The sequence below is a fragment of the Eptesicus fuscus genome, chromosome 8, assembly GCF_027574615.1.
Source record: "Eptesicus fuscus isolate TK198812 chromosome 8, DD_ASM_mEF_20220401, whole genome shotgun sequence".
NCBI lineage: Eukaryota > Metazoa > Chordata > Mammalia > Chiroptera > Vespertilionidae > Eptesicus > Eptesicus fuscus.
In genome coordinates this window covers 101,736,778-101,749,649 of record NC_072480.1, presented here as the reverse complement: position 1 = coordinate 101,749,649, position 12,872 = coordinate 101,736,778, and positions in this window count along the sequence as shown.

The following is a 12,872-nucleotide window of genomic DNA, read 5'->3' as shown; positions in this document are numbered from 1 at the left end:
TCATCGATGTTTCTAACTCTCTATCCCTCTCTCTTCCTCTCTGTAAAAAATCAATAAAATATATTAAAAAAAAAAAAAAGAAGAGGAAGAATGAGGATGAGAAATAGAGTATTAGATCTGGTCGGAGTAGTTCCCGGGTAACTTCCAACTAAGTATTCTAATAAGATGATGGAGTGGGTGAGGCAGGATAGTAAGAAGCTAGGAAAATTCCCTGACAAGTAGCATAAGGGGAACAGAAAAAAATAATTAAACACGGCCACACAGTTCGAACAATTTACAGCCAGCTAATGAATCACAGGTTTGGTCTTCCCCAACCAGGACACTAAGGGCGGATAGTCTGCACAGCGCAGACCGGCCAGCGCAGGCAGGCCTCGGCGCCAGTCCCTCTTCCCTGACGTTCTTGATGACATTCTTTAAAAATGAAACTAACGGGAAAATAACCCCTGGCCCCTCTGTATGCACATTTTGATGAATCAGCATCCTGAAGAACACATCTAGGAAGCTAATGAATATTCTGGTACGACTGCCCTCCTCTAGGATCCCCACCAGTCAAAGGAGGACAAAAAGTCTCAAGACAAAGGTCCCACGTGCGTTCTCCCTGGAGCACGGCCACGCCTTGTATCTCCACTCTCTTTCTCCTAAACTCCAAGGGTCCCCACTAGACTTGCAACCAGGGGAGCAGCCGGCAGCAGCAGCTCATCCCGGGCTCACCCCCCTGAACCTGTCTCCAAGGCCCCCCTTTTCTCTGACTTTCTCTCTCCTGTGCTTCTTCTACCTTAAGCCCTTCATTCGGTTCACTGTCCCCAGCTGTAATAATCATACTCTCAAAACGTGTGCTGCGAAATCTTCCCTGCACAGCGTCACGAACCCACACACCACTGCCCAGCCCAAGACCGACCGGCTCTGGGCCCAGACCCCATCTGGCAACATGGCAGCCATAACAGCAGTGTGAAGGGTGACCCTAGAAGTTACTCCCAAATAGAAAAGGTTCCTTGGCTGCCTCCTACTGTCGCTTTCCTAAGTATCGGCTCCGCTCCTCTCTACCACATGGGTGTCAGAGGGGGGTTCCGGGCCACCCTGGGACTCCCAACCACTCTCCGTCCGCAGCGCTCGCCCACCTTCCTCTAGCATCCCAGGTTACTGTACTGCATACAGTGGCATTGCTGTGTGTGTGCTTCAGAGACATAATTTCATGTCGTTCCGATGCTGAATGTGATAATGACTTTCCAATGTGGCCGTATGAGTCTTTAAATCCTCACAGACGAGAGCATCTCATTTCCAGAGGTTACAGGGCGCACCCGCTTTGCCTTAGCTACTTAGAGCATCTTTCCCAAACCTCCTGCAGAAGTCCCAGCGACAGCTGGCATTGCCTCGTTGTCCTTTTCCGGAGCCAGGAGGTCAAGTACATAGACTTGGATCAAGTATAGGTCCAAGTCATTAGACTGAAAATGTCAATGGGACATAATGCTTTCCAGTGGGTAAATCTTGGCGTATTTTTAAAAATAATTTTATTGACTTTTAGAGAGAGAGGAAGGGAAAGGGAGATAGAGAAACATCAATGAGAGAGAGAGGAACATTAATCAGCTGCCTCCTACCCACTGGAGATCAAAGTCACAACCTGGGCATGTCACCTGACTGGGAATTGAACGAGCAGCCTTTTGGTGCATGGGACCAGGGCTAGCATAAGTATTTTTATGTAGAGGAAATATAATCAGTCCATTGAAATGACCACTTCTTTTCTATTTATTTTTTACAATATGATCCCTTATTTTCTGGTAGAAATCTAAAGGCTCTGACAGTTTTATTCCTATTATTTAAAAAACAAAAACACCCTCTGAACTACAGGCCTACACTTGGAACAGCGAGGTTGCTAGTGTTCAGTGCAATGGCAGCCATCCGCCCAGCCCCCGGCCGGGGTTTGAGAGGGACTTAAATGCAGGCTGTGCACACTCAGGGCTATTGGCTGGTGCTGCTGAAGGTCAGTGATGGCTGATAAAATGAAAAGGGAAACATTATGCACGTTGTTTTCGTAGGATGATAGCTCTCTGCTGTGCTATCATAACCCTCATTCTTTTTTATTTTGTAAAATCTCATGAGAAAAATAGCAAGGCAGATGAGGCTCTCAGCTGGTTAGGACACCCTGGAGCCTTCCATGCTTGGGCTGCCTAGGGATTTGAAATAAAAACAGAAATGTTTACACTGTTCCTTGAAACCCTTGCAGGGAATTAACGACCGAAGTTGCCTTATTCCATTCAGCAGAGGCTACAGATCCTACTTAATTAGCGTATCTTCACTTTCTCAAAAGCTGTGTCATGGAAACAGACAGCAGACGCTTGGCAAAGGCCACGCCGAGCGCCTGGTCGTGGCTCCTGATATGGACTGAACGCTGTGATGTCACGCTCCCCGACAACGTGCTGGCCCACAGCACAGGTGCTGATGCCCCGGGTCCTGTGAGGTGTCCTTCCTTGTGGATGAGGAATGCACGCCCGCGGAGACCGTCATCATCGGAGACCCTCATCATCGCAGCAGTTGTTCTCCACAAGGGCAGCCGAGGGAGAGCGAGTCCATTCTGCTTGACCGGACCACCTGGGGGTACACTCTCGCTGCTGGCATCGAGCCATGCTTCCGATGTAACGGAACAAGAGGGTGACTGCCGCCAGCTTTATGATGATCCACAAGAAAAGCAAATCGCCCCGAGGTGTCACTTACTGAGATTACATCCAGGCTCGTGGGGGGAGTGACGGGCTTTCTCCACACTCAGCACACGTTCTATGCTACGAACTGAGGCAGCTGAAGACCACAGACCATGGCGGCCGTCCCTCGAGGCTGCCTTCCATTCAGCAGGCTCCAGTCACCCATATTTGAGCGTTTCAAAAACAGATTCCATTTTAGAATGAACACCTTCCCAGTATTGACCAGGTGCCAGCACTGTTCCAGACACTTTATCAATGACAGGGACATCCTTTTTTTTTTTTTTAATCCAGCATTTTTTTAGAGGATCAGCTCTCATCCAACCTCAGTCTATGTACTTGACCTCCTGGCTCCAGAAAAGGACAACGAGGCGATGCCAGCTATCGCTGGGACTTGTGCGGGAGGTTTGGGAAAGATGCTCTTTCTCAGCACGGAAGTTAAGACACACGCGCCAGCCTACAGGTGCCAGGAGCCAGCCCAGCCAGCGAGGACACAGCTCGCCTAGGAACCGAGCCGATGCGAAGTAACGTGAAATAATGAATTCCTCTGGTGGTCCACTAAGGTGTGATGATGGCAATGATGATAACAGTGAGATAGACTACAGAACCTTTCCTTACCTCGTCATCACTGCCGTCATCACACCTGACATGCATCATCACACCTTGCATGCATCATAACACCTTACATGCATCATCACACCTTGCATGCATCATCACACCTTACATACATCATCACACGTTGCATGCATCATCACACCTGACATGCATCATCACACCTGACATGCATCATCACACCTTACATACATCATCACACGTTGCATGCATCATCACACTTGACATGCATCATCACACCTTACATGCATCATCACACTTTACATGCATCATCACACCTGACATGCATCATCACACCTTACATGCATCATCACACTTTACATGCATCATCGCACCTTACATGCATCATCACAGCTGGCGGCCCAGGTTGCTGAGGCTGTGGACACCCAGCCATCACATTCACATTCAAGCAGCCGGAGGAAGGAGGGACACGGAGCCAGGCCCCTCCCTATAAGGATCGAGATCAGAAATGACACCGGTCACTTCCATGGACGTGCCACTGCTAAAACCCAGCCACAGGGCCACACCAGGGGTGTGACAGCTGAGCACTGTCCTCTTCACGCCGGTGGCTGCCTGCTCTGCTAGGAACCCGCACCAGGTGCTGGCGGCCGGCTGGCAGGCTCTCTGCCGATGGGGTTCAGGTAGACGGAGGTGAGGGCCTCGTCTCAGGCTGGATCCCTTTCCCTGCCGCTGGAGTGCGAGTTATCCCAGATACAACCAGCTCGGTGGGAGAGAAATAAGTTTCTATTTTTTACGGGTACACCATGTAACCATAAAAAGACTGGGGCTTAAAAGGGACCGGAAACCGGGGGCAGCAGGCAGAGAGGAGACCCAGGCCCTGCAGACACGGCCCAGGCCCTTCACCGCCACCAGGAAGCCCGCCCACCTGCAGACCTACAGTGTGACCAGGGGTTCCCAGCCACCTGGGTCACCTGCTCTCTGTCTTGTCCCTGAAGTGGCTTCACGGCATTCCCTCCAGGCCGCCCTGGCCCTCAGCCGGCTCCAATCGCTCTTAGCAGCCTCTTCCCTCCCTCCGCGGCACTTGCTCCAGCGTGGGGTCATTTTTCCAGTTTGAAGCCTGTCTCCTGCCCTGGTCCCTCAGCCCTGACTCCAGTAAGGAAGACCGAGAACAGCATCCATACCGCTGAGCTCTGGACACCAGCAGTTAATCAAAGATCCCTCATTGGGATCTGGGAGCATCCTTAGTGACTTCTGAGGAGCCATGTGTGCCCCCAAATTGCAGTATCCCCACCCCATTCTCGTCCGCACCTTAGACAGGAGGCCTGGGCCTGATGGACACCTGGTCCTGCTCCATGCCCGAGGCGTGCCACTACTGGAGTTCCCCAACGTGGGTTCCACCTTAGAACCAGGAAATCGCCCAGTGAATACGTGTAACATGTCAAAGTTATGTGGCTAGAAAAGTCGACCTTAGAGAAGAAGTTTGCCAAGAATGATTTCTCTTAGAATTAATGAAACATCAAAAACATTCTACATCTCCATCACCTACATATTTTATTCCAGGAATTCTGTAATACATACATTTAAGCAACTTTTAACAGATGCTACACACAGAAGCAGTAATTCCTTTCTCAAAAACACGGACCCTCGGCTAGGTGAGAGAATGTCAAGTTCACTCTTTGAACCCAAGGCAATGCGGATCCGCCCCTCTGTATCCTGTCCATGCCCAGAGGCTCAGTGGAGACGGAAAAGGGAGATGCGGGCTGCAGGCTGATGTAGGGTTTGCTCTTCCTTGGTCTTCATTTTCATTCCAGAGGAGGAACACGTGATCTGCTCCCTGCTTTCTTCTTGGGATCTTTCCGGCAAGAACCACTAGGGATCTTTCCCTGCGAAGTGACAGCGTTCACCAGCTGCTAAATGCGGCAGCTTACAGTGAGCCCTGCCTTCCATGGATGAGCAGGTGAAGCAGAGAGGCGCCTGCGGGCAGAGTCAGTCAGGTCTCAGGCTGCCTGCTGCCTGACTCACTGCGGCCCGGGGACACTGGGGAACCGCCGCAGCCTTTACGGTAAAACCAGGGCGCACAGCCAGGCCATCTTCTTGGCATCTGTCACGGAGCTTTCGCCGAGTCACAAGCCCCTCACTTCTCCACCTGCTCCTACAAGGTCACGGACACAGTGATGACTGACTCCGGCAGGATGACGCACGATGAGAACAGAAAGCAGGATCCGTGCCTCCAGAGTTTCAGTTTTCTCGCATATTCCAGCCCCCTGAGCGGGGCTTCCCACTTCCTCCCCATGCATCACACCGTGTGGCAGTGCGGACACCTTGGAGCATAACCAGCATCCAGAAGCTAAGATCTCTGAGCATCCAGAAGCTAAGGTCTCTGAGCATCAAGAAGCTAAGATCTCTGAGCATCCAGAAGCTAAGGTCTCTGAGCATCCAGAAGCTAAGGTCTCTGAGCATCCAGAGCTAAGGTCTCTGAGCATCCAGAAGCTAAGATCTCTGAGCATCCAGAGCTAAGGTCCATGAGCATCCAGAAGCTAAGGTCTCTGAGCATCCAGCGCTAAGGTCTATGAGCATCCAGAGCTAAGGTCTCTGAGCATCCAGAGCTAAGGTATCTGAGCATCCAGAGCTAAGATCTCTGAGCATCCAGAGCTAAGGTCTCTGAGCATCTCTGAGCATCCAGAGCTAAGGTCTCTGAGCATCCAGAGCTAAGATCTCTGAGCATCCAAAGCTAAGATCTCTGAGCATCCAGAGCTAAGATCTCTGAGCATCCAAAGCTAAGATCTCTGAGCATCCAAAGCTAAGATCTCTGAGCATCCAGAGCTAAGATCTCTGAGCATCCAGAGCTAAGGTCTATGAGCATCCAGAGCTAAGGTCTATGAGCATCCAGAGCTAAGACCTCTGAGCATCCAGAGCTAAGATCTCTGAGCATCCAGAGCTAAGGTCTATGAACATCCAGAGCTAAGGTCTCTGAGCATCCAGAGCTAAGATCTCTGAGCATCCAGAGCTAAGATCTCTGAGCATCCAGAGCTAAGGTCTCTGAGCATCTCTGAGCATCCAGAGCTAAGGTCTCTGAGCATCCAGAGCTAAGATCTCTGAGCATCCATAGCTAAGGTCTATGAACATCCAGAGCTAAGGTCTCTGAGCATCCAGAGCTAAGGTCTCTGAGCATCTCTGAGCATCCAGAGCTAAGATCTCTGAGCATCCAGAGCTAAGGTCTCTGAGCATCTCTGAGCATCCAAAGCTAAGGTCTAAGAACATCCAGAGCTAAGGTCTCTGAGCATCCAGAGCTAAGGTCTCTGAGCATCCAAAGCTAAGGTCTCTGAGCATCCAGAGCTAAGATCTCTGAGCATCCAGAGCTAAGGTCTCTGAGCATCCAGAGCTAAGATCTCTGAACATCCAGAGCTAAGGTCTCTGAGCATCCAGAGCTAAGTTCTATGAGCATCCAGAGCTTAGGTCTCTGAGCATCCAGAGCTAAGGTCTCTGAGCATCCAGAGCTAAGGTCTATGAGCATCCAGAGCTAAGGTCTATGGTTCTCTTGAGGCAGTTTCCCCTTCAGAACAGACCTTCCAAAGTCAGGATGTAAAGAATTCAGATGTCTCCTTCTTCTTCTTTTGGTGCCTGTGGGTTTTAACTTCTTAGGTATTCCCAGGAGTTTAAAAAATTTCTCAGAAGGAAGTAGTAATGCTGGGTATTAGAGTTTCCAACCTTCTCTGTCACAGAGCGATTCCCTTTCAAGTTTTACAGATATCAGCGAGGAGCACGGGATGGGTAACGGCCTACAGAGAATTCCTTGAAATAACGGACTTCGCCTGGCTGTTCCCCTTACGGGGGTCAAAGAGCTGCTCACCACTGCGGGGCTCCATGGTCAGGACAAGCCGCGAAGGGCCCTGCCACCCAAAGGGGATTGTGCAGAAGCAGAGGCTGTGAAAATCAATCCTGGGCAGACAAGGTCAAGGACCAGCACCGTGTGTGCACAGGAAAACGGGACAAGCAGGGCCTGAGGTGGCCTGGGGAACAGAGGGGGGAAGGCCAGGCAGAATAAAGGAAGGAGCAGGGGGGTCAAGTTCCTGAGCAGCCAGCACCCAGCAGAAGACTGAGTTCACCCACAGGACTGAGGATAAAGCATCCCCCGCCTCCCCTCGCAGAACCGCGGGGCTGGGTCTCCCTGCGTTTGGGGGGAACTCCTGTATCAGGGGTCCCCAAGACCACCAGGGTTCGCGGCTCCCTAGGGCTCATCTGACTCAGTCTAGTTACATGGTGCGTTATGACAGGGACAGCATACAGAACAGCCAGCAAACGGACCTGATCCGTCCCCCCAGCACGGGGCTGAGATAGCACGTCAAGTGCCCTGGACCAGGGAAGCAGGAGACTCCCCGCCCAGGGTTTTCACCCTTAAATTACTTCTCAATCAAAGAAGAAATATAAGATTTAAAAACAACATCTCAGAAAAGTTAGGATATAAAGCAGTTATCATAACAATAAAAATGAAAAGACATTGAATATCTAATTCCTAAAACTAGTAAACCAAGGAAAAGTGGAATAAAAAAATTGATAACATTGAAAATTAATAAACATACAAAGAACAGTAGTATTAAAACACTGGGTGGGGGTAGGGGGTGGGCATGTGCCAGTGGGTAGGGGAGGCAGGGGGAAGGTCAATGGGGAAAAAAAAGACATATGTACTGCTATTTGTAATACATTAAACAATAAAATAAAATTTAAAAAAAGAAATGTAAAAGATAGTTCTTTGAAAAAAATCAACAAAAATACTAATCAATAAAGAAAAAAGGGAGAAAACACAAATATGTGTAATTAGAATTAATAATTAATAACCATCAAAATAGAAGAATAGTACCTCATGGAATTTCTACCCAATTTTTAAAGATCAGATAATCCAAATGCTACTTAAAATATTCCAGTATATAGGTAAAAAGGAAAACTTACAAATTCATTTTCTTTTCTTCTTTAATATATTTTATTGATTTTTTACAGAGAGGAAGAGAGAGGGATAGAGAGTTAGAAACATCGATCAGCTGCCTCTTGCACACCCCCTACTGGGGATGTGCCCGCAACCAAGGTACATGCCCTTGACCGGAATCAAACCTGGGACCCTTCAGTCCGCAGGCCAACGCTCTATCCACTGAGCCAAACCAGTTTCGGCACAAACTCATTTTCTAATTTGAGTATATTACAGCCAAAAAAAAAAGGAAAAATCAATTTCATTTACTAATATTTATGACAAAAATGTGAAAGAACAATTAGCAAAGAAAGCCCAAGAGCATATTAAAAATTAATTCATCAAGACCAAGTGGAGTTTATTCCAGGAAGGCACAGTGGTTCAATATTAGAAAATCCATTCATCTAATCCAGCACATTAACAGAGTGTCTTACTCCCTCCGGCTGCTATAACAAACCACGATAGACGGGGCGACTTGAAAACAGCAGAAACTTATTTCTCAGAGTTCTCGAGGCGCCCACGTCCAGGATCCAGGTGCTGGTCGGCCGGCGAGAACTGGCTTCCTGGTTCATGGACAGGCAGTCCCTCACTGTCTCTTCCCAGGAAGAGGGAGCGTGAAGGGAGTTCTCCAAGGTCACTACAAGGACGCTCATCCCCGTCAGGAGGGCTCCGCCCTCGTGGCCTGATCACTCACCAAAGGACTCAGCTCTTGATGCTACCATGTTGGGAGTTAGGATTCCAACATAGGAATTTTTGGGAGTGTCAGTCTATAGCAGGCATCCTCAAACTACGGCCCGCGGGCCACATGCGGGTGTTTCTGCCGTTTTGTTTTTTTTACTTCAAAATAAGATATGTGCAGTGTGCATAGGAATTTGTTCATAGTTTTTTTTTTAAACTATAGTCCGGCCCTCCAACGGTCTGAGGGACAGTGAACTGGCCCCCTGTTTAAAAAGTTTGAGGACCCCTGGTCTATAGCATGGAGCTAGCGAGAAAAAATTACTCCAAAGATACAGAAAATGCATTTGAAAAGAACTTAACACACATCTGGCCTGTGTGGTTCAGTGGTTGAGTGTTGACCCATGCACCAAGAAGTCGCCTGTTTGATTCCAGGTCAGGGCACATGCCTGGGTTGTGGGCTCGATCTCCAGTGGGGTGTGTGCAGGTGGTAGCAGATCAATGTCTCACCTCTCAATAAAATAGGCATTGATGGGTACTTCCTTAATATCAATATGACATATACAGTATATGAGCACACACACACACACACACACACACACACACACACACATCTCAAAACCAGCATCTTACTCGATGGAGAAACAAAAGGAACTTTCCTATTAAATTCAGGAATAAAAGGATGCCAACTTATCTACATTACTAGGGGCCCAGTGCACGAATTCATGCACCTTGAAAGGAACTGTGGGCCGCAAGGCTGTGGTGGGCACAGGGGCATGTCTCGGCCCATCCTCTGTGCCCCTGCCCAGCACCTCCCGCCATGGCCCCTGGTTCTGTCTGCTGGCAGCTCTGTTCCCAGCGCCACTCCCACTTGCTGATGGCGCTGGCCCCATTCGCACCCGCTGACAGTGCGGAGCAATTGGGGCCGGTGCCAGCAGCGGGTGCGAGCAGGGCTGGTGCTGTCAGTGGGTTCGAGCAGCAGCTGCTGCCCTGATCACCCCTCAGGAGCAGGGGGAGGTGGAAACGCCCTCAGGGGCGATGGGGCAATCAGGGCCGGCAGCCGCTGCTCGCACCCGCTGATGGCGCTGAGTGATGGGGGCCAGCACTGGGTGCCAGCAGCAGGTGCAAGTGGCGGCTCCGGTGCTGGCAGTGGGTGCAAGCGGGGCCGGTGTTGGCAGCAGGAGGGACCACGGTGCGCAGGAGCAAATAATTTTCAGTAACCACCAGAGGCTTGCCCTGATGACAGCGACTGGTGCCCTGCCTTTGTCTGGCGCCCCCGCTCACCTGCTCCACCATCCTGCCGCTGCCGACATCTGCCATGTTCCGATAGCGCCCCCTGGTTGTCAACGCATGTCATAGTGACCTGTTTTTCGGTTGTTCCACTGTTCAGCCTATTTACATATTAGGGTTTTATATATATACAGATTATTGAGCATTATGTTAGAAAAGTTGGCCACTGCAATGAACAAAATAAAACAATCAGAAATATAAGCACTGGAAAGAAAAAGGTAAATGTTCTCTAATGTACATTATATGGTTAATATCTAAAAAAAATCCAAATAAAAATTGGAGAAATACAATAGAATAAGAGAATTCCCTACCTTATCCCTACTTATATGGGGAACACATCAACTTATATGTGTTTACCTCCTCCCAGTCACTCAGGTTAAAAACCAATAGAATGGTGACTAGCAGAGGGCAAGGGGGTGTGAGGAGGTAGAAGAAGTGTAAAAGGGGATAAGTGGTGATGGAAGGAGACTTGACTTGGGGTGCTGAATGCATAATACAGTATACAGATGATGTCGTATAGGACTGCACACCTGAAACCTATATGATTTTATTAATAAAATATAGAGGCCTGATGCACAAAAATTCGTGCAAGAGTAGGCCTTCCTTCCCCCGGCTGCCGGCAATGGCTTCCCTCTGGCACCCAGGACCCGGGCTGGCTTCCCTCGAGCCACCCGCAGGCACCCAGGGTCTGAGCTGGCTTCCCTCTGGCCCTGGCTTTGTTAGGAAGGACATCCAGAATGACGTCTGGTCTAATTAGCATGTTACCCTTTTATTATTATAGATGTCACCAAAAAAATTGCTTTTTGATAAAAAAAGAAAAGTAAAAAAAGAAAAACCCACACACACACACAACAAAAAAAACTTTGGAGGATGCCTATGATATTATGAAAAAGTAGGATACAAAATTGTATAATTCCAAATGTGTTAAAAATCAGTGTGATGGAGTAAAAAGGGACTTTTCAGCCTGCCCTCCCACCACCCCACACCCAGTCCTACTTGCCTTCCAAGCAATTCAAGCAATATGCTTTTCGGTCAAGTTTAAAAAAAAAATCATGGTGTCACAACAATGTTGATTTTATTTGTGCTTTCACTATCCACATTCCTCCTTATTGTGCAGACCCTACCCTTATCTAAGCAGTCTCTAAATCACAGAGATTTTGTCTCAGAAATGTCGGATCAGTCTTCCTTTTTCACTTACCCACTAGATATAACTTATAAATACTGGCCAGTTTGTTTACTATGTAATTTCCTGTGACATAAAGTCCGGGCTCCTTGGCTGACATTTCTACAGTAGGACCTTACATTACCTTTCCAGCCTCATTTCTGCCTAATCCTTTATACTTTCATTAGAGGCCTGGTGCACAAATTCATGCACAGGTGGGGTACGGCTGGCCTGCCCCATGGGGGCCAATCAGGCCAGGCCAGGGGAGGAGGGGCCGTGGGTGGTGGGCCAGTCATCCCTGTCCCTGATGGGGTGTGGGGGGGCCGATCAGGGGCCGGGCCAGGAGGGGCCGCGGGAGGTTGGGGGTGGGGGGCTATTGGGGTCCCAATCGGGCAGTTGGCAGTGCACATTACAGCGACTGGTCATTCTGGTTGTTCTAGTCACTTGGCTTTTATATACTATATAGTTTAGCTCTGTGGTCGGCAAACTGCGGCTCTTTGGCCCCTTGAATGTGGCTCTTCCACAAAATACCACAGCCTGTGTGAGTCTAGAAGTAGTTAAAGCTTAAAAAATTTGGCTCTCAAAAGAAATTTCAATCGTTGTCCTGTTGTTATTTGGCTCTGTTGACTAATGAGTTTGCCGACCACTGGTTTAGCTGGACCACACTACTGCGTATCTCTCACATACTCATACTGTCTGTTGGAATACTCTCCCTGGACATCAACATCTGTAACAATGAGCATCCTTTAACTCATCCCTTAAGAATGCCTAATCCACGTAGTTCAGGCTCTGTGTTAAATATTTCACAGACACTGCTTGGTCCCACATGGCCACAGATGTAAATTCTTCCTCTGAGGTCCACAGCACTCTGTAACCGCCTTGGTATTTATGCTTTGTTTCAGATTTGTGTGTTTTATCAACTCTAGTAGATTATATGCTCCATGAGGGTAGAAAGTGATTGTTATACATCTCTGTATCGTTAGCAACACAGTAGGCATTCAATAAACAGTTGTTTTATTGAATAAGCTGTGGCTGTCTGGAAGACAAAAAAAAAAAAAACCACTTTAAACTCAACTAAGGGTCTCCCCATTTTTCATTACTGGCTCTATTCCAATTTGACAGGGGTGTTCCCTTATTAGTGCTGTGCTCTCAGAGCTAGAGCTGGCACACAGTAGGCCCTCAGTAATAACCCCAACTGCAAGGCTGTACGAAATTGCATAATGAATAATGCAAAGAAACAAGGGCTCCTTAACGGATGGCGGCGCAAGCCAGGACCAGGGTCAGACCGTCATTTCCCAGTTTGGACCGGTCATGCTCTAGGCCAGGTGTGCTTAACCAACCTCTTTCGGCTTATTAAAATTTAAAATAATCTGTGCAGATCCCTGGGCCTCTCAGTTCTTTTATAATGACCCAACCCCACAGCTGTGAAAGAAGGAAGGCGTCTGCAGAGCCTCCGAGGCTGAAGATTGGCACAGTCTGAGCCTGAGCCCCCCCCCCCCCCCCCCAGGGCCACGGAGCACTG